This window comes from Myiozetetes cayanensis, unplaced genomic scaffold (assembly GCF_022539395.1).
Source record: "Myiozetetes cayanensis isolate MyiCay16 unplaced genomic scaffold, myiCay2020 scf13, whole genome shotgun sequence".
Taxonomy (NCBI): domain Eukaryota; kingdom Metazoa; phylum Chordata; class Aves; order Passeriformes; family Tyrannidae; genus Myiozetetes; species Myiozetetes cayanensis.
The window spans coordinates 18502998-18527974 of NW_026086937.1; the positions used below are offsets into that span (position 1 = coordinate 18502998).

Below are 24977 nucleotides of genomic sequence, written 5' to 3' on the forward strand. Positions count from 1 at the left end.
CGTCTGTCTCTTTTTGCCCTTCTTTTTTTCCCTATTTAATTTTTAAATAGTTTCTTTTCATATGATTAAAAAACCATAATAAATATGACATCAAACAAATAATTCAGAGCTAGCCAAGGATCTGTAATACAGCTCTACATCTCTATTAGAAAGGAATGTATATTTGCTTTTAATAAAGAAAGGCAAGCCAATCCATTACGAACAGAGACCACATCTAAGCCTCTGCTTTCTTCTCTTTTCCCCAGACTCCATTTGAACAATTAGAGTGGTTTACGCTTGTGTGAATGCCAGTGGATATTAAAAATGCAAACTGATAAAAAATAAAACCACCACCATTACCATGTTCAAATCCTCCATTCACTTGCAAATCAATTTATCTGCCTACAGCCCTGTCCCAGTCTTTAAATAACCCTCCTCAGCAGACTGCTCCACCTCCAGACAAATAATCCAGAGCAAACCCACTTTGTTAAGGATGTTTAAGTATCAACAGCTAGGATATTATCTCCTTACCCTACTGTAGGAGAAGGGGTAAGATAACCAAAGCACTGTCAGGACAACAGCTCTCCTCGCATCTACACAACTTACTGCCTTAAACAGCCTTGAACACTCATGGCTTTCGTTGCTACTTCACTTAATCACAAAACAGAGGTGTTCAGCCAAGTCCTGCTTCCCAGCACACTTAGTATGATTATCCTCAGCCTCATTTTTCTTCCCACAGCCTGCATATGATTCACATGAAACGTACAAAATAAATGGGGTCTCTTCGTATGTATCTAAGGATCTCCTAATCATTTACTGCAAAACTGCTTTTGCAACATCACTGCAATCTGTAGCTGTAGCCTAAGAAAAACGGTGTCATTTATCAAAAGTAACTAAGAAACAGTCTTCTTTAACCCTGCATCCTGCACCAGAAATACGGGGGGGGGGGGGGCGCAGAAAAAAGAAATAAACCCACCCAACCAGTATTTCCAAACATGGCTACTTAGCTTTTGGCTCCCAGTCTGCAAATCTCATTTCAAAGATGCAAAAGTGGGCTGTGTGTTACAGCTGTTGAGCCCACACAAGTCTCAGTGCAGTCAATGGGAATCAGTATCTTTGAAAATCAGGGCCCTGAATAATGGGCTCTATTTTTAAATGCTCATTTATACCATACATGGGTCTTTCACTTGTGAGGTGCTTGTAATAAAGTACGTGCAATTTCATAAGTATCCTTTGCTTCAACCAAGCCAGCACAGAAAAAAAAGTAGGAGAAAATGTCCCAAAGCTCACAGTGTTGCTCTTTCACCAATAACAATAGTCTGTAGATGCACCAAAAATGCTGCTACTGTAAAAAACAAGCAAAAAAACCCAACCTTGGTCTTAAGGGAGCATGAAAAGGTTATTGTGAGTGTTGCCACGAATACATGGTTTCAGATGTGAGTTATCTCTGTGAATTTACCAGTATGGTCTGGTCCCACTAAGGTACTGGATAAATGCAAATATTACTACAGTGGATGGCAATGCTGAAAAAAAAAAATATTTCCTAAGACAATTTCTTACACTTATGCTGGGGGGAAAAAAAAAATCTGCTTCATTTCAAATTCACAGAACATCTAAAGGTGCTAAAAACATTCACTTTGATATTTATAGCTTCTATAAGACATATTTCCATTTTATACTAGTGGATTTTTTATGCCATAGTTGTTAGAGCTAAAACAAACTGGCCTTCCAGAAAGCAAACCCAGTGTCAAACTAAAATGATATTCCTTCAAAAGGTCAGCAAATTTACAAAAGGAAATAGCCACTCCAGATTTTGTCACCTGCAGCAGCAAGAACACAACACTTTAATCAAGCTCTGGTTTGTTTTATTTAAACAATTATTTGAATGTAATTGCTCTGAAACCATATGCATCCTTAAAATGATTCCAGATAACATCCTTTCCCCCGATTCCAAGGTAACTTTCTGGCTTTAATTATAAGTCAATTAATATTAAGTAATTTGACTGATTAATTTTAATTAAACCTGTTGAAAATTGATTTTCCTTTAGCAAGTAAAGACGATGCTCTAGTGCGATCGTCAGGAAGGGAGGATGAAGGGGGGCGTGCAGGGAAGGAGCGGGGCGGGGGAGCAGAAGAACCAGCCCTCAGCACCCAAGCCGAGAAAGATGATGTCTGGAGAAATAAAATAATAATAATAATAATTTAAAAAAATTCTCGCCAGGCCCGGCAGCTGCGGGAGGCACCGGGGGCTGCGGGGCGTCCGCGGAGCTCCGCGCCCGGCCCGCGGCGGGCGGCGGCCCCGGGCGGCGGGGAGGAAAAGTTCGCTGGGGCGGCGGCGGCGGGAGCGGGTGTGTGTGTGTGTGTGTATGTGCGTGTGTGTGTGCGCGAATCTCCCCGCAAACACCCCCCGCACTCCCTCCCCCGCAGCGGTTCCTGCCGCCGCGCATCCCCCCGCGGAGGCACCGCTCGGGGATCGCCGCAGCCGCGCAGCCCCCGCGCAGCCCCGCACCCGCATCGCCCTGCCCGCGGACACGCACGGCTCGGAAAGCCGGCCCTGCAAAGCGCCCCCCGGGCTCAGCCCCGCAGCCGCCCTGCCCTGCCCGGGGCCCCCGAGCCCGGCCCGGCCGCCCCCCTCCATCCCGGCCGCCCCTCCTCTCCTCTCCGCTCCATCCCGGCCGCCCTTCTGCATCCCGGCCCGGCCGCCCCCCTCCCTCCTCTCCATCCCGGCGCGGGCTCGCCCCGCACGCCGGGAGCATCAAAGTATTTACCAGTTCACGGCCGCTTTCCCGCAATCGCAGCTGAAGCTGTAATCCGCTGGATTCGCCTCCTTCGGCTCTGCCAGCCGCTGGGAGCGGGAGGGCTCCCGATAGTGCCCCGGACACTTCCCAATTATACCGATTTTTATATATTTTTCTCCCCTTTCCCGGGATCGGGGCGCGGGGAGGGGGGGCTGGAAATCCCCATCCGGAATCCAGCCTCATCCGTGCCGAGCCACCTCCATGTAAATCCGACCATCAGGCAGGCAATGGAAATGATCAAACGCTACTTCTCTCCGTCTGCAGGCAGATAATCCCACTAATCCAATAGATCTCCCCCGATCCGAAATTGCCCTCCAGACGAATCCCTTTTCGCTCGGTGTCCGGCGGGTGATCGCGGAGCCGCGACGGAGCCCCGAGGGGCGCGGGGAGGTGCGGAGGGGGCTTGCGCGGGGGGGAAAGGGGTGGGGGGGTGGTGGTGTTAATCTTTTTTGGCTCCTGGATGCACGGCTCGCTCGAACCGCCGAGATCCCTTGCTTTTTCCCCCTATTACACGTTTCCACTCCAAATTGCTGCTGGATGAAAAATGGTACAAAGATACCCCCAGCGGCGGCGCGGCGAACAGCGCGGGCAGCCCCCGGCCCCGCACCGCCCCGCACCCGGCCCCGCACCGCCCCGGGCGGACCTGCCTCCGGGGGGGACCCTCCCGCAGCGGCTCGGCCCGACAGCGGGGCGGGGGAGCCCCTCCGGTGGCTGCCGGAAGCACGAAGAACACGCACCCCCCTGCACACAGGGATACACCGCGATGCCAACTGCGGGATGGAGACGCTGCTCGCACCTGCCTGCGGGTGGGCCGCTGCCTCCTGCTAAATTATACCTGAATTATATAACTTTTGTGTACGTAGTTAACGTAGATAGATGGAAATTATACTCCAGTGTGTCACACGAGTATAATTTAGTAAGAAACCGTGATGTTGCTTAGAGCGTCACTGTCTGCACATAGGATATAAGGGAATCTTTTTGTTTCCCCTTGTTGCTTCTCGGAATATTTTACTTATTTTTCACTGCTTACTTTCTATTTTTAACTGAGGAAAAAAGTATTCCCTGACCCCAGCCTTCATGCTTTCTAGGATCACAGTAGAGAATGAAAGTTCTCTAAACTAAGGGAGTGTGGGGAGAAAGGAAGGCCAGATCAGAAGGGAAAGGAGAATAGTCCTTTGAATGATGAAAGGTCTATTCATTTTTAAGAACAGCCACAATCACACACTAAAACATCCTGAGTTAAAGCCTCTTGTAGAGAGCTCATTAACATCTCCTGTTATTTTAAGAGAGACTTCCCTTCACATTGTGTTTAAAATCTGTATTTTGCTCTGTTAACATCCACCTTGGCTTAAAATACTGACACTAAGCAAGCACAGCACACCCACTCATGTTTCCAAGCATACAGCCCCAGGCAGGGTCTGCAGGTGCCCGATAATTTGATAAGCTTTTACACCCTCACCTGAGAGCACATCCCAGCAGAGCTAAGGTCAGTCCCAGCCACACTGGGCTGTTTATGCCTCTGTGTCCCACTGAGGATCTACATCTAAATGTCCATGGCAGGAGTGACAGGACACAGCACAGTTTATCCTGTGGCATTCCCATCTACTGGAATAATCATGTTCTGGGCACATTCTTCTCCTGGTAGGTATCAATAATTATTACAGTCCATGATCAATTATCACAGTCCAGCATCCTTCAGTGCTCTGAAATTTAACTCTTTCATGGCCACCAAAAGTGTACAGCTCTCAGATATGGGAGGGAAAGGCAGAACTCACTCTGCTGACAAAGCAGTCCTATGCATGTTATGTTAGACTCAAGGGAACATTATCTAAAATAAAAAAAAAAAAAAAGGTTTCAAAACTAGAAAGAAAATGTGCATATGAATATCAATCAGTTGCCACCAGCCACAGATCAACCAACAGTCTAAAAACTATCACCAAAGAGGCAATACCAAGTGAGATATTCTACCATTCTTCATCTGCACAAAACCCATGAGTAGCTTTGCCTCTGGGTCGGTTTTTGCACTGAAAAGTAAGAAATAATGGTGATATAAAATAACTGCACCCTCATTGTCACTTGCTGAGACATTGGAATCCAGACATGTAAAGTTTTCCTTTCGCTCCGTGAAGGAGGATGTATCTACCTTCCCCAGGTTCCCCAAGCCATCATGTGAACATCTCATTGGAGTGCTCTGAGTATCATTTAAGCATATTGTTCCCAACTAATTATGGGAAAAAAATCTACCCATTTATCCCTTTGCCATATGTTTTGTGGGTGGCGGGAGCTGATAATTTCCACCCACTTTGCTACAATCCCACCTTTGACTATTAATCCTCCACGTGGTCCTAACCCATCTTCACTTGTGCAGAAACAGCACAAAGTTGTTGTTTGAGCACATTAAGTCTTTAACTCCCTCTCACAGCAGTGATGTGTGACATCGATTAATTCATAGCATCACTTTTGCTCTGGTCTGTCCCCAAGGTTGGGGTCCCTTTCCAGAACTTTTCTGCTGTTTTTCCCTCTGCTTCCCTCCTCCATGGTTCAAACATTTCTCCTTGCTTCTTCCCTCCAGGGACTTCGATATCACAATAGCCCTCCTCTCATCCAAAATATTGCTGGAGGAAGGGAATACCAGCTTGTGGAGGGCAACAAGATTTGCCCTGATTTCTTCTGCTCAGGAAAGTTATGCAGGTCTAGGAAGGGATATAAGGTTGGGAAAATGAAGTACAGGACTAATCTCTCTATCCTGATGTGATAGTAATAGCTGAGCCTGAACATAAATGTGGTAATAACGCTGCCTAAAGCCTGACACTACTGTATTAGCAGTGCAGTTTGACACTGATTCAGTCTACATCCAGTATGTCCTTGCTTTGAAGACCTAAGTGGCCTATACACACATTTATTTATACAGAGATACATATATATATATGTACATATGGTATTGGAACTAGATGACTTTAGGGTCCCTTCCAACCCAAACCATTCTTCCTTCTACAATATATGCCTATATACATATCTGTAAGGAGTGTTTGGACTCATTTGAAGGAAGGGGAGAAGGGCCCATAATAGATTAGAGTTTTGCTAAGTATGTTTTAACATGCTGCATGTCAAGAGATTACACTTTCATTATAATCTAAGGAACGTGAAACTGCTTTAAAGGATGGCATTATTTAATATTTAGTTTGGCTGATCTTGGTAGGGTTGTGTTTTCTGCATTTACTAACACAGTGAAAAGAGAGATACATTTCCAAGTACTGAAAATCCATGAAAATTTCAAAGGCCAGCATTCTGCAATATTCTAAAATTCAACGCTGCTTCATTTTCCCTGTTTTAAGAACAGGAAGCCCTTCATACAGCCCTCATGTAAGCACCTAACTTCTAAAAAGAGCAAAACAAACAATCAAAAGCTAAAAATAACAAAGAAACTCCCAACTAGTAATCCAAGCTAAAATGCGTATTGAGGCAAATAAAGAATGCACCTGAAACATTCATGGTAGGAAAGGTTTGGATGTTACAAAAGTTTCATGAGCTATTGCAATATGTAACTTAAGACAGTCGTGTTTTTCTTTCAAGTATAAATTTTTTCAGGCTGTGTTTCTCAAGAAAAAAAGATTAACCTTTCTAATAGGTAGAAAAGGTGGATCTGTTTACATATACAATGTTCTAAATATTCATTAATTTGTTTGTCTCAAGACAGCTCATTAAATTGTTTCTTGCAATAACTTTGTTAAATATTTTCTTTGATTTCATGGAACTTAAGATTGCTCATCTCAGTGCATTTATACTCTTTAGATTGCCCCTGATTGCCAGAACTTTAATGAAATTATAATGCCTGTCTATGAGCTGCTGTAGTTAGCTGTAACTGCTGAGTTATTGCCATTCATTTGGTTTAACCTTGCCAAGAAGAGCCACTTAAAGAGGTCGTCCCTCGACACAGCGTGGCCATGAAACCTCTTCACAAAGCTACAGGGCTGACAGTCTCTCAGTCACTTCAAACACGGCTATTGTTTGCTTTCTTTAGTATTGTTCTTTTATACTTAAACAACCACATTTTAAAAAATATGCTTATATGGCAAAGAACTCAGAAACGGTCAGACTTTCACATGTCAAGAGTCAAGAAAATAAGGAGCATGTAGTCTTAGGGTTCCAACTTTAACTTGCCTTCACTCTCTGCCACAGAAGTTCCCAAGCCTGTACTCATAATCCCAAATGGCCTCACCACCATCTCTGCTGCATTTCAGTGGTCAGGGTCACTGGGTTTCTTCCTCCCAACCTGTGATTGGAGTCATACATTTTGTCATCTGGTAGGATTTGTATTCTGACATCACACAGGTTGTCCTCGGTGACATTTGCTTTTTATCGTTAGCACCTTGTACTGGAATATTTAATTGGCTGTGTTGTATCTCTGCACTGTAGATTTATTTTGCATTTTCATTTAATTAACAGCCGTGACCAATGGCCTGATGGATGGCAAAGCATTCTGTGAAGTAGAATCCTAGTGGACTAAAAGCTTTGCTGGAAGGTTTCAAATACCCGTTCAGCCTGAACTTCTCGAAGGCAATTTTCTATAAAGTACCATGTTTCCAAAACAGAATGCTCGAGGACACAGGAAGCAGAAACAAACAGGACCCAAGGATAACACAAACCCTGTTCCTACAAACTCACCCAAGAGTTGCTCAGATGAGCACAGTCTGCCCATGGTTATTCTGAGATTCAGGTTCTTTTGGGTGCCGTTAAAAGACTGATATTGATAAAAAAAAGCCATTGCCAGTGTTCTTACTGGAACTTAATCAGTAGATTACAACACATTACAACACTGTGCTTGCCAGGGAACTCTGAATTAATTATAAAATCCATTTCCTTGTTTATGTGGCTGGGAATACATTTAGTCCAGAAGAGTTTTATGACTTTGTTCCTTCCCAAAATTTCAGTTATTATTTGGAGTCATAATCCAGCAGTACCTTGGTTTGCAGTGACCCAATACGGGACACTATGGGGCCGGGGTTTGGTTTTTAAATTACAAAAAGCATTTACACTAAGGGTATTCAGTTCACACTGTGTAAGAGCCAACCTATTTCTAGGGTTTTTTAATTAAATTAGTTTAAACGTAGAGTTGAGAGGAGTACATACTGTATACTACTTCTGACGTACTGAATTTGAAATCACACAGGGACATTCCCTGCGGGAGCTGGTGCTCTGAGTCACTATTACATGCAGATTATATTCTTTTAGATCCAGTAAGCAAATGACAGAGAGCTATGGGCCAACTTCATCTCTGATGTGATGAAATGGAAGTTAGAGGAACCTCATCAGAGTTTTGTTTCCTAATACCTAACCTCAGCAGAAAAATGAACATGTAGCCTGGATTGTTAGCATTTGCAAGTGAAAACAGTAAATTGTTTTCCACATGCTTTTACTGAAGAATACCATTTCCTTTTTCACCAGTCAGTTTCCATAAGCAAGGAGAGCTTGAACTTCTGTGAATTAAGACTTGCTGGAACCTTGACACACTCTCAGTACTGACAGAACATTTTAAGTCCTTATTTAAATCAGTCAGTAATAAGACGATTGTGAAATACATCATGATTTTACTACCAGCTTCTCTTGGCATCTGTTTCCCTCCAGTTACGATTGCTCTGATAACTTGGTGACCGATATAATTAAGCTGGCTGTCATTATGGCTACTGGCCAAAAGAGCCAAAAATGTTTCTTGAATTTTCTTTTCAGATGCACCAAATAACACGATCCATTAATTAAAACTCAGACAGTCCCAGTTAATTCCTGACAACTGAAAGAGATGCAATTTGAAAACACTCTTAAAAAGCAGTAAATCACTTCCAACCTGGTTTATGTGAGCTGCATTTGAAAGAGGCTGGAGTGAGCTGGGGATTGGGTACCGGGCTGGGGTCAGGACAGAGCCTTGGTCTGGCTTTGCCAGGGACCGCGTGCAGACCTTGAGCAAACTGTTTTATCTTTCTGATCTTTAACTCTATCTAATCCATTTTGATTTTTTCTGCCACCAAGGCAAAGACAACCTTCTCCTACCAAGGAGAAGGAGGAAGGCATCTAGGGATTCCCAGGCTGGGGAGGAGAGGGAGGTCAAGAGGCAGAGCTGAGGCAGCTCAGCATTGCTGCCTCTGCCAGCCCCAGCTGTTTGGCACCGACCCCTGCAGTCACTTGCAGGTGCAGCAGTGGGTCTGTGTTGCTACAGGGCATTGATAGACCTCTGAAAGAGGCCAGGCACCCGAGAGAGTTGTGTGGGACAAACTGGTTCTGTGGAGCGGTTGTTGTAATGTGTTTATGAAATTCCGCCATAATAAGCAATAGGAAATAATAAACCAACAGAAAAACTCTTTATAAAAGACACGCTCCTGTGTTTTGCAGGCATTAATCAGCCTCAATAGTGATGGGAAATCCAGGAGATAGTATCAATATGAAAATGCCATTGTACAAACAGCAACACGTTCGCTTGCTTATCTTAGCAAGTCTTAAAGCTTGTCATGTCTGGAAATCTGATTCACTGCACAATGACAAACGACACAAAATTGACATGTACAGGCAAGAACATACAGGCAAAGCAGAGAGTACAGAAATTGCCAAGAATTTCTAAAGCAGAGACACCTGAAGAGCTCCTTAACGGAGGGACCCAGAGAAACATCTTTTTTAACAAGCAATGAGAGGGACATTATTCCTTCTGAAAATACAATTACTTTTAAGAGAGAAAACCGAAGGCAAAGCAAATAACTTGTGATTTCTGAAAATCTCACTGTAGTATAACCAAGCTGTTACTTCTAGCCCCAAAATATTATTCCTGTAAAACTTTGTTGTTCTAATGATTTAATACCAGAGCAGCAACAATAAAATTCTTTGTTCCAGCTTTGTAATGGATGCATGTTAGGTTATGTTTCTTTGTGTCTCTGGCTGCACATAGACACATGATAGTACCAGATCTACAGTAGCTGCATGGCAAGGCATCCTGGAAAACTGGAGACACAAACAGCTCCTCTGTTCTAAGCAAAATATCTGCAGATACCTCTCTCTGCTCCAACAGTAACAACCTCAGGAAGCCTTAGCTGGCATCTCTGTTGGCAGATAAGGAGAAAAAGTAAAACAAGAGAAAAAAATGGCAATAGAGAAACTGCAGCATTCTAGAAGTCTATTATTTAATTGATGTCATGACCCAGGAGAATATATGATCCTCTGTACACTATGGTCATATCACAGTGCAGTCTACATGGACTTTGAAATTGCAGTTGTTTTTTATACTAGATCAGCTAGAACCATCTGAAAAGTTAAATCTATACAAATACTTTCTAAAACCTATCTGTGAATCCCACACCCAGAAAGACATGACTTTGAATTTTAATTTTCAAACTTCTAGAAGGTCTTGGTTGCAGAACACTACTTTTTTTTTTTTTTTTTCCGCCACATCTGGCATTTGCAGAACTTAATGAACGACGACTCTGGCATTCACAATAACCACAATACAGCTTAATCTCCTTCTGTGTGGCAAATTTTGGCATTTCCTTGCCATAGAAACTGAGCACAGTGGTTCTCAACAAATAGTTTCTTAGGCAAGATGAAAGAATTCATTAGTTTTCTATTTCTCAGACCTTTCCCTTTCTTTTCTAGTCCAGACAAATAGGACACCCAAATTTCCTATTTCTTTTAATAATGATGCTATAAAATTTTTGCTGGCAAATGTTATTATTGCAGGCTGACAAATTTATTCCTATAGCTGAGGAAAAAAAAAAAAAACATCATCCATCCCCCTCCGAGGTCTGTGGATCAGCCAGTAGAGGGTGCCGGCAGTGTGGCTGCAATCCCCACAAGCCTGAGCTGGCCACTGCTGCTGCTTCAGCTTCTTTCTAAGGTGGGCGAACATAATAAAGCAGCCAATGTTATGTTAGGCATCGGTTCAATACTAAATAACGTGTACAAATTGCAAGGCATCTTATTTTCTCAGCTTCCCATCTTCTTTGTTCACAATTGTTCTCGGTGTTTACAGTGATGCTGGGCTTGTGTTGCACATGTGAAATTCAGAGACAGCAAAAAAGGCTTGAAAGCTCACACTGCAAACCTGAGAGACACGTCTGTATGATATTTTCATAATCACAGGATTAAAAAAGGTTCCTTTCCTAACAACAGAAAAGTTTATTTCTATTTATATCTTCAGGCCTTTATATGAGCTTCAATCAAACAAAGTTGCACTGAAATAAACTGAAAGTATTTCCCTGACACTGGGAATATTACCTTTGAGAGGTGATGTCAATTAGAGAGGGGCTAAGAGGAATTTGTTTGCAAAAGGGAATGTTGCAGCAGCCCTTGTTAAAGGGGGAATTATCTCCAGGCAGTATTTGCCTCCTCCCACAGTCACCTGTGGGTTACATGTGTGATGGGCAGCTCCTGCTGAGCAGTCACAGCTCCACAGCACTTCACAGCCTGTTCTGTACATATTTTGCAGTGAGTCTGGCACAGATGTGAATCAGGCAGTATCTGTAGGAGCACACAAATACACCTGCTACAGTCCAGTGTTTCACATCTGCAATTCTACTTGTAGTGCCTGGTCTACCCAACTGTCTTGGAGTCTGGTAAGGCCAAAATAAAGCACTGGGACTTAGGGAGGATTTAGGCTGTGGGAAAATAAGCCCAGTGTTTCAAACTCTGCCAGAGTCAGTTCAGAACCAACAGAATAAATGAAAACACAAAGTTGAGCTTGGCAACACTGGATCTCAGAGGTGAGCAACTATCGAAGGAGTGATCATAGTGTAATAATCACAAGATACTGAGCATGAAAGGGTTTGTGACAGGTGAAAATGAACACATTTACACCAAGATGGAGCTACAATTTGAGTCTAAAATGAAGGATATACTTTTTTTTTTTTTTTGAAGCAAATATTTGTTGATCTAAAGACCAAAACAATAGTTCTTGCTTCTTTAGCATGTGCTAAATAACTGACAACCTCTTTCAGCATTGCCTTGGGCTTACTTGTAGGTTTCATTTCAAAGATTAGACAAGATAAAGCACCTTGCATTAGCACACCTATCTGACAAGATGACATCTCACAGTGGTTTGATAAAAAATGATGGTAAATTTTACAGGTCAATAATCTCTGCCTAGTATGAGTAAAATCAGTGTTGTCCACTCCTTTTCTACAGAGCTATCTGCAGTGGAAACAACTAGCAACATCTCAAATGAAATGTCTCGAATCTCAGCACAGTCCCTGCAGCCATCTAGTTCATCAAAGCAAGAAACAAGCTGAGGAGAGCTCATGTTCAATGATGCTCTGAGGGAAAATGACTGTCTGGCATCAGCACTGGAAGTAGGATGTGGCTGACTGATGACTTCAGATTGGTTTTTCTGAAAATACTGGGTAAATTGAGTAATTTGAACCAATCATGGAATATATCGTGCAACACAACACTCTTCTACCCTGCAGTCTCCCTTTTGGGAAATCTGGAGTGGTGGGGAGTACATTTATCAAGAAAATAATGACCCCAAACAGACTCCTTGAAGCCTAAGGTGTTTTTTTTATAAGAGGACGCTTGGGAACTAATTAGGAGAAAATAGCTCCTCAATGTCCTGAGTGAACTCCCACTGAGAAAATAAACAATTTACTGATTCACAGTAACTCCAGACATCCAAAGATAGTCATCTTTATGACATTTTTGCAAATATGGAACATAGAATGGCATGCAGAGGCAGTGTTTGATCATGAAAAAGGTACATATTCAAGGATACACACATCGTTACTGAAATTTTTATCTTTTAATTTGGAAATAGGATATACTTAAGAGGTAAGTAGTACTGTATATTATTCAAAAATTAGGTTTAAAAGGTGAGGTTACTTTCTACCTACTTTTATAGGCTTTAACCAATTTTCTTGCTCTTTTATGTTTCATATATTCTTTGTGAAAAAGGAGGCACAGGGATTTTGGATGTGGACATTTACTGGCAACAAATGTTTTAGAATTAGCTTTCACAACACTCAGTTTTACAAATATTGAATCGTTTGGACCTTCTCCCCAGATCAGAAGGCCAAGTATTTTGATCAAGAAAGGAATAAAGTCCTAAGAATGGAAAACAACAACAGTGCATGTATTCAAAAGGTACAGACACCCAGAAGAAACTTAAGAGTATCAGAGGGAGGTCTGACAAGAACTAAGGGCAGCACATTAATATTTAGACTGAGCATCAGCAGAAATGTCCTGTCAGTGTGATGTGTGGAATTATCCTAAGGGAAGTAACTAAAGCTTGTTGCTGACAACCACCTCTTTTCAACAGTTCAAGTTGGCAGCTCTGTTTCTATACCAACCCTTCACATCAGCCCTTTCATTTTATGATAAACAAAAGAAAAATGTATATAATTGATATAATCAGCAATGGACCTACATGAGAGAGCTTTGTGTTTCGAGAAGCTGAAATGGAAAGCTTGATCTGGATGGAAGAAGTGAGCATGGACCTGTTGGAGTAAGTCCAGAGGAAGACACAAAGGTGATCCAAGGGCTGGAACACCTCTGCCATGAAGACAGGCTGGGAGAGCTGGGGTTGTTCAGCCTGGAGAAGAGAATGCTCCAGGGAGACCGTCAAAGCCCCATCCAGTAGGTAAAGGAATGACAAGAGAGCAGGAGAGGGACTTTGGACAAGGGCACAGAGTGATAGGACAAGAGGGAATGGCCTTTAACTGACAGAGGGAAGGTTTAGATTGGATATGAGGAAGAAATTCTTTACCAAGAGGGTGGTGAGGCACTGGCACAGGTTACACAAAGAAGGCCAAGGCCAGGTTGGACAGGGGTTTGAGCAACCTGGCCTAGTGGAAGGTTTCCCTGCCCATGACAAGGGTGGAACGAGATGATCTGTAAGGTCCCTCCCAACTCAAACCATTCTATGACTCTATGACTCAATGACTCATTTTGATTTTATTAAAATCACAGCACCTTGGAAACATCCTGATTATGGTTCTGTGGCTTATCTTAGGGTCTTATACGAACAGCTCAGAAACACCCTGAATATCTGGAAGGAGCCGTAAGAAAGTACTGTGGAAGAAAACTCTAATAAATGTGGCAGGGTGCAAAGCGAAATCACTTGCTGTTTTCATTGCTGGATACCTACTGCTAGAGTCCTGTTCTTTTAGGATTCTGAGGATATTTCTCACAGCCAATGGAGAGAGAAGAAAGGGGTTTTGAGACAGTGATAAAGACTGAACACACTGGTGCCATACTAAGCGACCCACACATTCAGTCCCATGCAGCATCCTCTCTTCGTGGTTCAGTTCCCTCATGCTCTCCACATGCTCTCTTTAAAAGGGCTGGTCAACACAAATTGTCTTTCAAGTAGAAGAAGCAATTGTTCAATATAATTTGATACTCAGCATTTGCTAGAGAAATGTGTTAAATTCCAGATGCTCAATGCCATTCCATTCTGTGCTCATGGTTTTCCTTTCTTTTTCTCCTGCCCATTTCCCAGCACACCCTCTCTGCTCATGTCCATCCTGGTTATGCTGCCAGAAGTTGTGGGCAGGACCTGTTCTACAATTTGCACTTTACTTTTTCTGGGATTTGTGAAAGATGCATCCAAAGAGTTTCATACTGGGCATCTCTATCCCTGAAACTTTTCAAATGCTCTTTTCACTTTTATGTAACTGTGGTTAAAATCTGACATGAACAACTTCTTCATCTCTCCTCACATCTCTTCATCTCCTTAGATCCCTGTGGTCTGCACAGTTATGGCTCACAACCTAAAGCCCACAGTACTACTTTCCCATCTGGTACTTGAGGCATTAGTTTTAAAAAATACAGTGTCACTCAAATGCACATAAATATGGATTTGCTCATTAGCAATGTTCCTGCTGTAACTACATCTAGAGCACCTGAGGGAATAAAACGCTTCACTCTAAGCATTTGGGAGGGACAGATTCACAGTTTTGTTGCCTGAACTTTCTGAAAACAAAACAGTCATTTGGTAGGTAGTGGTCAAGCCACAAAATAAATACTTTGAATACAAGAAGAAAATCTGATGCTCAGAAAGTTTATGAAGTGCCAGTGGACTAAAGAGCTAGGTTTTATCCTCCCTTTTTTCTTTACAGTTTACCCTAAAGCTGCAACTATTACATGCAAAGCAAGAAGTGGTGGTTACCTCTACCTTACTTGGTGTTTGACTGTGCTTCCATAAGTTGGAAGAGAACTTTATGATCATTATTAAACATGATTTTGGCTAAAAGTTCTCACAATTGTTTGAACAGTATTGATAAATTTTAAGAAAAAAAAAAGTATCCTGTAAATTTTTAATGCATTAAAACAACAAAATTATTAAGTAGAACACTAGAGACAGAAAAAGAAAAAAAAACCTTATCCACATATTCTAGGTTATACTACATGCCAGCATGATATCATGATCTAGAAAGGATTATCTCTGGTACAAATCAGCACAAGTTACTGTTGCATTCAAAAAAACTTGGGCATAACGTTGACCTCACAATGCCTTGGTATATTAAGAGAACAATGTGAAATGAGGCAAGCAAGTATTTGTCTCATGCCCTCTTTGTGCCTGGGGGCCCTGAATATTTGTGGGTGACAAATATTTGAGATCTATAAAATGTTGTTCATCGTATCAATGTTAGCATAAATTGCGGCTGATTTAGAAAAGAATTTTGTTAGAAGGAATATTTAGAGAGTTCATTCTGACTAGATGTCACCCAAAAGGTGATTTATATATTATGAGGTTTATGCCATTGTGTATTGGTGAAACACGCTTGCATACAACTTCTGATTTCGTCCTCTTTTTTGGGTAGTTCTCAGAAAAAGGCATCCAAACCAGCAGTCATCTATGTTTGATTTAAGCACAATTTGATGCCTACTTAATACACACACAAGTAATAATTCAAGACTGCACAAAATGTGCGTTTGACAGGCTTCCAGAAGACACCAATGCATATTAACAGTTTTGTATTTACAGGCATAAATTCACGGGTGACTCTCACACTAGATGACTTGAAAAATTCTTTGCACTAATATCTTCCATACAGAGTATTCATCTGCTCAGCATTTTAGTTGCATGTTCTTCATGCATTAGTTCCTGCAATGCTTATAGGATTGTGTTATTCAGAGACCCTGTTACTATTTTCCCATACAACACCGTTACCACTTGGTACACCAAGAAAATGGTGATTTGCAGGAGTCTTCCACTGAACAGATTTTAATGATTATAACAGTCTACAGAAACTCTCTATAAAATATGACTGACATAACTATGCCCTAGAGAGCAATGGTTAAATAATAACATACATACATAATGTCATTGTTATATTGATTTACACAGATGTGATATCACCTACACTTTATGTCAAGGAAAAAAGACAGCTGTTAATAAAAGGAAAAATTAGTCACATAACTTATGCAATCAAGAAAAAAAACTTAAACAAATGTTAAACAACATGTATACACTATTCTCCATCTCACACCTGCATTCTGAAACACTCTCAAAGCAAGCATTTTATAAATAAAAGAGCAAACCAGCTCCCAGATCAAACTTCTTGCTATTCACAGCAGGTTTGATTTGACTTGGCCAGAAAAAAAGATTTCTCTAAACAAATCCCTCTAAATAAAACATCTTTCCCCTCAAGCCCATCAGCTCATCATTAGTGCTTAAGGAAGCTGTGCACCATTAGCAGTGAAGGGTAGATTCAAGGTATGCATGAAGGAGGATTCAAACTTAGCCTACACTGGAAACTTTTGAAGGTACATAGCTTCACCAGCTGCAAATAAAAAAGGCTGCAAAACACTCCTATACTATGAGCTGCCATACACAGACCTTGCTATATCTGTAATAAAAGTCTTGAGTGCAAAAAAAGCCACACAAAAATCAGGTTAAAGGCACTCTGACCAGTCATTATTGAAATCAACATATGTTTCTCAAACTGTTTTTGACTTAAATAAAATTGAGGCCAGAGGACAGCTGGAGGCCTAATGAAAGAAACACATCTACAGAGACAAGATCAGATATGGGGTTTTTTTCCTGTTAAAAATACAGATCGTGTTTCCAATGATTCATAGCCCAACCTTCTCTCTTTCAGCTCTATAGTGATGAAACGACCAGATAGAAAATAGACTCTCGCCCAGATTAAACCCCAGTGTCTTTACTGATTCCTTGCCCATCTACAACACAGCTCTTTAAATAAGATACTTGGTTCAAAGGATAGAAAATGAAAATATTAAAGGAAATATTATGGAAGATATTAAAACCCTATCCTCATCTAGATTTAATACTTTGTTTTTCCAATGATACAATTGTACAAGGCAAGCAAAATGGGATGAAGACAGAAGAATGGTAAACTCAGAGGAAGAACTTACAAACAGGATTGTTCTGCACTCCTTTTTTATGGAAGATGTAAATAATTTAGAACTTGTGTACCAAACTTACACCTCATTTTCTACTGTAAGTTATTATGTTCACAAGATAGATTTATATGCTGTATCAATTTTTAAATAGACTAAGTTCCTCAGATTATGCAACATACCAAAAATAAGACACCAGCTTCATGAAAGCAAGTGGCCTTAATGCAGTAAAATTTAATATAGGTTGAAACACACAGATAAAATTAAACTTACCAGTCAAATAATGCATTTAGTTCAAATGTACCAAAAGAAGCAAAGTATTTACAAGTTTTGGATGCTACATCTTAAAACATAAGCATTCAGTATATCCAAAATATTGAATAAATATGGTAGCCCACAAGAAAATAGATAAGTCAAAGTCAGTGAGGAGAGGCAACAAATGCCTGTTCCTGGCAATGTGATGATTGGAGTGATCTCAGCTAACTGCTACAAACACACAGTGAATCAGAAAGTGGAGAACTTCACAGGTGAACAGGAAGACAGACACAAAATTACTATTAGGCAATATAACAGAAATCTGGAAAATATTTCACACTATCTGAATTCCAGAGTGTCTTTACAGGTCAGGCACAGTTACCCTTCTCCAACATTTCCCAAGGATGGGGATCAAGTGCATCTGGGAAGTGAAGATCCACCACTGACTGCATCAAGTGGGTTGGATGGGCAGAGCCCTCCTGTCCCTGACAAAACAGACATTCAGGCCAAGATAGGATAAATATTCCCTTCCTAGGTAGTTTTAAATCTACCTAGAAAGGCAGTATGGATGGTGATATAGCCATGAAAGGGCATAAAACACTTCAGGACAGAACACTCAGAACCCTCAGGACTTTATTTTAATAGTTAAACAAGTACAAAAATCAGCTGATATTCTCCTTTGAAAGCTGCTGTGTGCCATTGACAGCTGAGGTGATTTACAGGAGCAACCAGAAACTTCAGCCTGTTCTTCTCAACAGTTCATTTTTATTCAAGAAAGCAAAGTAAAATGGGTTGCACATTAGGCTCTCCTGCTGTCTTAAATCATGAAATAATCGTGTTGAAATTCATCACGACCTTGTGTTGTGCTTCTCTAAATATCTCAGAATTATTCTTCTAAAGTAAACCAAATCAAAACAACCTATGCTCCCAAATAAAAAGCTCCTAATATTGATAACAAGCTTTCCTTTCCATTAACAGCCAGGACATTACCCCTCCCAGTCTGGTAATGCCTGCAAATTAAAACATCCAGCAACACTGAAGCAAGCGGAGACTTGACAGAAACTCCCATCAAGCCCTCCTTGCTAGGTAAAGAGAAGACCTTCAAAAGAAATTTGATTGGTGATACATTTCACAGGTCGAGAGGGGCTTCATATTGTGCCCTAATGTATTACTTCAGTACATCATTTATATGCTTCTCCTCTAGCATCAGTCACCACTAATGACCTGGGCCTTTCTCATCTTTCACACAGCACTCATCAGAACTGGCTCCTCTCAACATTTTTTTCTCTTTTTGACCAAGGTACCGATTGCCATCTGAAGTCATTATCATCAAAACATGACAGCTACAGAGTTAGCTGTAGAAAAGCAAGATTAGATTCCCAAAAGCAGAATTTTTGTCCTCATCTTTGGTTTCAGCGGGGAGCTGAGCGATGCTGCTTCCAGATTGCAGAGGTCCTCACCTCTCAGGCTGTGCTTCTGGTGTAGTAAGCAGCTGCTGCTCTGAAGCTCCACCAGTATAATTGGCTTGCAGCTATCTTTCCCTTTCAATCCAAAATGCAAGAAAACTTCTTTTTAACCATACTCCATGTGCAAACCCATCAGTGCTTTACTCCAGAGAAGTATAAATGGCTTGTGCTCCTACTAACACAGGTCCTTGCAGAAGAGGAATAGAGGGGCTTAGATAGGTCTCTGTTTCTTTCTTCCAGGGCAGGAAGACCAGCAGACTTTGCCTTCCCAGGAGTGCTTTCTCATCTTCCATGGGATGTCTCCCTAAAAGGGAAACATCTCCCTAAACCCTCTTCTGTTCCTTCCAAGCCTTTCCCTGGTACAGGCTACAGTTTTACCATGAAAAGTCTACTGGAGTTGTACAAAACTGAGAGGAGAGCTTCTTAAGTTCTCACTCCAGTCTTGCTGATCCTTCCCAAAGGAGGACACAGCTATTCTTCAGCAATATTTGCCAAGCAAAATGTACTTTGTATTGCCAGTATCTGTCCTATGCTTCAATCCAAAGAGTAATGCCACCATTCTGGTACAACTGACATAATACAGAATAGCTGGTCGTTATAAATCACAGTGTCCTAATGAAGGATAAAAAGAAAAGGAACATTTATGAGGCACACATATTTCACAGCACATTTACACTGGCATTTTTCAAGAGCTGAAAAGGTATATGGATGGAGGGTGAGAAAGGAGAAGTGAAATAAAGAACTGTGTGATATACTCGCTGTATGTCTGTTCTGAGCACAGACAAATTTCTGGAAACTTTTTAAAGGTCATGGTTACTCAAATTTACACTAAAAACTTTGAGGTTTTTCCCTTTGCCTTGTTGATCTTAATGTGTCTTTCTCCTTTGTGATTTCATGCCATGCCAAAGGTAGTTACTAACTTTCTTAGCCTTGTTACTATTCAGGAAGCTTTATATTTATGATGCACTATATTACTGTAATAATTAATAACAATTTACTTCAGATTTTCAATTAGTGTGATTGCTCACAGGAAATAAAGTGCAGAACACAACAAAATAATAATATTAATAATAGAAATATCAGCAAGAGATGTGACTGTCTGTGTACAGTACAAGGCAGTGGCACATATTTTAGGAGAACTTCCTGGGTTTTAGTGGTATTTAATCAGCATGATAGGAAACCTCCTATGAGCATGTGAACTTTGATGTCTGAAGAACCTTTATTGCCATGTAATTGTTTTATTTCATTTTTCCTGTGCCATTCTGAAGGCTTCATTTTCACAACTACTCCACATAAAAATTCAGTAATCAAGATCCTTAATTTTACCAGCCCCTGAAAGGCCATTTAAACCATCAATCTCACCACGACTTTCCTGGGAGTCCCATGGAAGGGAGCTTTGGCAACTGACAATCTGGGGGTGTGCACTAAATAATGCAGGAAAATAAATACAGTGTTTCCCAGAAAAGGCACAGGATCGCTGGGCACTCGCAAGGCAAGTTGTGCTCCTCCAGAGCTGCACTGCAGCTGTAGCATCTCTCTTTCATAAGGAAATGCAGCAGCAGGCATCCTGACCCTGCTGTTAAACCACCCCTGGCAGCCTCAGACAGCTTTTCCTTTCCCTGGGAAAGGCAAAAACAACAGGCACATCCCCACAAACCCCCACGTGGAATAAATCTGCCTGCTTGACCTCCATACCTTTAACAGACAGGGAACCTCCACATCGGTCATCGCAACCACAGAAAAATGCCATGCAGCCCTTAATGCTCTTTTCTAAGCTTCAAACATCTTACTTCTCTTTTCTCCCCCCACCCCTTGGCGCTTTTTTTTTTTTTTGCTTTTTTTGTTCTGTGCTAGGGATGGCTCACACTTACTGCTGGTGAAAGATGAGCAGATTAATGACAGCACCATAAAATAAAAGTCCACTTAAAGTCAGAGTAACTGTAGCAGCAAGTACCAGGATCTTCAGGAAACTTAAATGAGTCTGCCAAAATGGTTACATATGTAGCAGGACCTGAATGTAAATCCAAGTCTATGGTCCTAAAGAGTAAGCGTAATCACTATTTTATCTCCATTTAAGTGATGCATTAGGACAGAAGGAACACCACTGTGTTCCTTGCTGCACAAACAGATATTTAACAGTGGTAGCATTTTATGCAAACGACCTATTAAGCTACGAAGAAAGCACAAAAAAACCGTAGCAAAGTAATTAAATAATGGACAAGGCCTGGATTTTATTAAAAGCTTTCCAAACCATAAAAACAATGCCAAATGATAGTATAAATTCAGTATTGTTTGAATGGACTCTTGAAGTCCTGTACTCTAATCTACTCTTTATTACTCATCCACAAAACATCTAGCAATTTTTATTACAAGTCCCATCCATTACAGTATTAAACTTAAATTCAATATACACTGCAAGGTCGTGATCCCGCTGGTGATGAAAAGCTGTGTCTAGTACAGCCTGCTTCATTTAAAGCTTAGATCTCTTGACCTACTAAAAAAATCAGCCTCACAAAAGGCGCACTTGGATGTCAGAAGGAGTAGACTCGGCATCCAAGTGGAAAGTTTACTTAGTATCTCCAAATGCTTTAATTGCACGCCAGACCCAATTTCTGAAGCCCTTCTGATGTCAGTGTTCTGGAAGAAAACCCCTCTGGTTATCTATGTCAAAGCTGAAATTAGTCCTTTGGATCAAATAACAACAACAAATAACTATTTAAGCCAAGCTCCATGTGCATCATACCTGCCGCTGGCTACAGCAAGTCCGTAATCTTTGGAATCACTTCAATTTTACTCAGTATTTGCTAAATTAAGTTGTACTTTAGACTCTGTAGTGCTGCACTGGCAAACGTAATAACATGAATAATGCTATTTTGCAATAGGTAAATAGCATGTTCTGGGCTGAATATATAGTAAGAATGAGGTCAGAGTGACGCAGTCCAGCATGTGCCATTATTAAATTATAGAGGATCTTATATTATTAGCATTTGGAAACAAGTAGGTGCTTACACAGAAAAAACCCACATGATTCTTTAAACATTTTCATATCTTTATCTCACTACTCCTTGCTTTGTTATTTTCTTTCCTCCCATCTTATTACTTTTTGAGCATCTGAATTTGAGTGGTTGCTTCATCTCAGAAGCAGTGTGGTACCTTAAATTGTTTACATTTTGATTCTGGAGCAAGCAGCCAGGATTTGTCAAACCAGCAACATAAGGCATGTGTTCCTGATGTATTAGGTCAATTAATACTAATTGTACCACTCCTGTTATCTCACTGGCCTTGTCTTTTTCCACATACTGTCCAGATAAGGACTTGTGTGAGATAGCAAATCAAGACCAGTTGCATCACCCACCTTAAGGTAGAAAATTGCACAAAACCTGTCCACTTATTGCTTAGCAACAGCATAGTATTGCTTTAGTATTCTGATTTGCCAAGGCAGTTCTCCTTCATGGAATCATAGAACCATTCAGGTTGGAAAGGACCTCCCAGATTATCGAGTCCAATGTTCCCCCAGCACTAAGCCACATCCCCAAGTGTCACATCTACATGGCTTTTAAATACCTCCAGAGATGGGGACTCCATCACTCCAGCAGCCTGTTACAGTGCTTGCAAACCCATTCAATGAAGTTTTCCCTCACATCCCATCTAAACACACACCCACACACCCACATAGCAAATTGAGGCCATTTCCTCTCACTCTGTCCCTTGTTACCTGGGAGAAGGCACCGACTGCAACCTCCTTTCAGGTAGTTATAGAGGCAATAAATAACAAAATAATAACAAATAAATAACAAAACTCTCTAAGATATTTTCTTTTCCTGTCTTCACAGGAAAGATGACCTTTTTTTCCTTTTTCCACCCACAACTCTCCTCATGGAGGTATTGGATTGGGCTAATAAAAATCCTTCTACCATCTCCAAAACTCATGAGATGGAACTTGTTCTAACTTCATATTTAGGGACGCATTTAATGTTAGCTACACAATTTTTCCCTCCCTTGGTATGAAGAATTACTTTCAAGTCAGTGTCCTGCAGCAAAGTACCTGCTTGTAAACATTCATCAGGAGTAAGGGCTCCTAATCTGGCCTAATGAACTAATCTAGACTAGACAAAAAGAAGAATTAGGCTTCAAGCAAGGACACTGGGATTTGTAAACCACGCTGGGAATGCAAAGACAGACCACAGCCACTGCTGGCTACATTGTTCTCACAACGAAAACAATTGTACAGGCCATTCCAGACATTAAAACAGCAAGTGCATGATAAAGAGTGGAAGACAGGGTTTATAAATGAAGACTAAAGAAAAGCATTTTCAAACACTTAGGGACCACACGTGACACTCCCATTGTTAGGGATGGGAGCTGAGCCAAAGTGGTTATACTTAAAGGGAAAAGACAGTTTGGAACTGTTAAATGGAAATATTTTGTACAAAACGTGTAATTAAATCGTGGAACACTCTTTCACTGTAAAACACTTTGCCTAATAGCTTAGGAGGATGTAAAAAATAGTTAGATATTGTAGACATAAGGACACATGCAATATATCATATCCAATTACTCTAAAATAGTGTATTAGTCTCTACTTGTAGCATGGAAAAATACATCTTCCTGTTCAAGATACAGTGTTATCAACCACTGGGGTAAATATTAAAACTGCTCCTCAGAAGGACATGTCTAAAACTGGGAAAAAAAAAAGAAAACCTATTTTTTGACGCTTAAAGGAATGGTGTAACACTAATCTTGATGTGCAAAGCTGAGCTTTACTTTCCCACTGAAAAAGATGTGTTTTCCAAAGATGGACAAGGAAATTGAGTAAAGCACATACGAGTTAATTCAGAGTTCATTGATGGCATTCTTGATGTACTGAGGGAAAAGCGATTAAACCACTGACCATCAAAGCCACTAATGAGCAAGACCATGTGACTTGCAGATGGTTTAAAGCTGAGGTGGCATTGCAGGAAGGAATGGGTAGACTGTTGATGAGCACTGAATTTGCTTTCTAGTCCACAGAAAGAGGTGAGTGGGATAAAAATAACAAAAATCCCCAGGCAATAACTTACAACAATTATTTGGCAGCAATGGAATGTTTTGAAGAGAGCAGAAAAATACAAAGTATAGGAAGGTGGAAGAAGGTTGATTCCTCTTTACAGAAAGAAGGCAAAGCTTGCCCTTCTCTCATACCAACAGTAGCTTAGTGACACCTCATTATTTTGGAAGTTGCTACTACAAACAGCTCTACAAAACTGAGTGACTGAAGTACTTGCTTCCCTTTTGCCTTTGTCTGCAAAAAACATTGAGCTTAGTACATTCTCTTTAGAGTTAGGTTGGATTTTTTTGTTTTGTCTTATAGCAAAATAATCATTTTCACAGAGAAAAAACGACTCAAAATAGCATATCTGAAAAAATACTAGCCCTAGAAACTATAAGTTGCAGTAACACAAACTTTCACTGGGCAAAACAGTAGGACTGTCTCAGGATTTAGAGCTGTTAACACTGCTCTGCACAGACATTAAAGCTGTTAATTTAACTGTAACTTCAAGTTCTGAGAAGTTTTGTTTTCAAATGCTCATTATATTTCACAAAGCAGGTTAAAATTACTCTTCCTTACACATTGCAGATGATACTTTACAAGAGTAAACAGTAAAATTAAAGTAATCTCTGAAGAATTTTCAGGTACAAATCTCTGAACACGCTCAATGACCTGTTGTGAAAGTGCAGCAGACCATAGAGAAGCCCAGATCATTGGTGACAGCAGTGTAAATTATCTCTCTCTCTGCTGAAAGACGTAACAGTGGCTGTAAAAGTGAATCATTAAGACTCCCCAGAACCTGAACAGCAAAAAGGAGATTTGAAGTGTGTGAAAGAAATGTCAGTGTTTCACAACTCGTAGTTCTTACTTGCTAGAATTTAGATTATCTACTTTACAACTAAACCTGATATGATTGAGAGTTAGGAGCAAACTCAGCACTGTTCTGTATTTTGCATGGCCAACAACTGTGGCAAAGTATTCCTAAATGAGAGCAGGCTGCTTGCACATCAGGTTGTGAATAATCCATACTCACTTTACACTAACAAAAGAGGCCTAAATTAGGTGAAAGACAGTGACTAATCTGATCCCAACAGATGTACGAAAATTGTCCTACTA

The 24977-nt window shown here is 40.9% G+C and overlaps 1 protein-coding gene across 8 annotated transcripts in view; it reads right to left on the reverse strand.

Moving 5' to 3' along the window:
* NLGN1 (neuroligin 1) overlaps window positions 1-24977 on the reverse strand; it is a 430580-nt gene that overhangs the window by 308306 nt on the left and 97297 nt on the right. Inside the window, exon 1 of one of the 8 annotated variants that reach the window (XM_050308091.1) lies at window positions 2748-3344. The exons of 2 other annotated variants lie outside the window; for them this stretch is intronic. The gene's annotated coding sequence lies outside the window, so the exon portion shown is untranslated. Of the gene's footprint in view, window positions 1-2747; window positions 3345-24977 lie in introns of those variants that run through there. 5 more of the 8 variants (XM_050308087.1, XM_050308095.1, XM_050308093.1 and 2 more) reach the window with 5 other exon arrangements.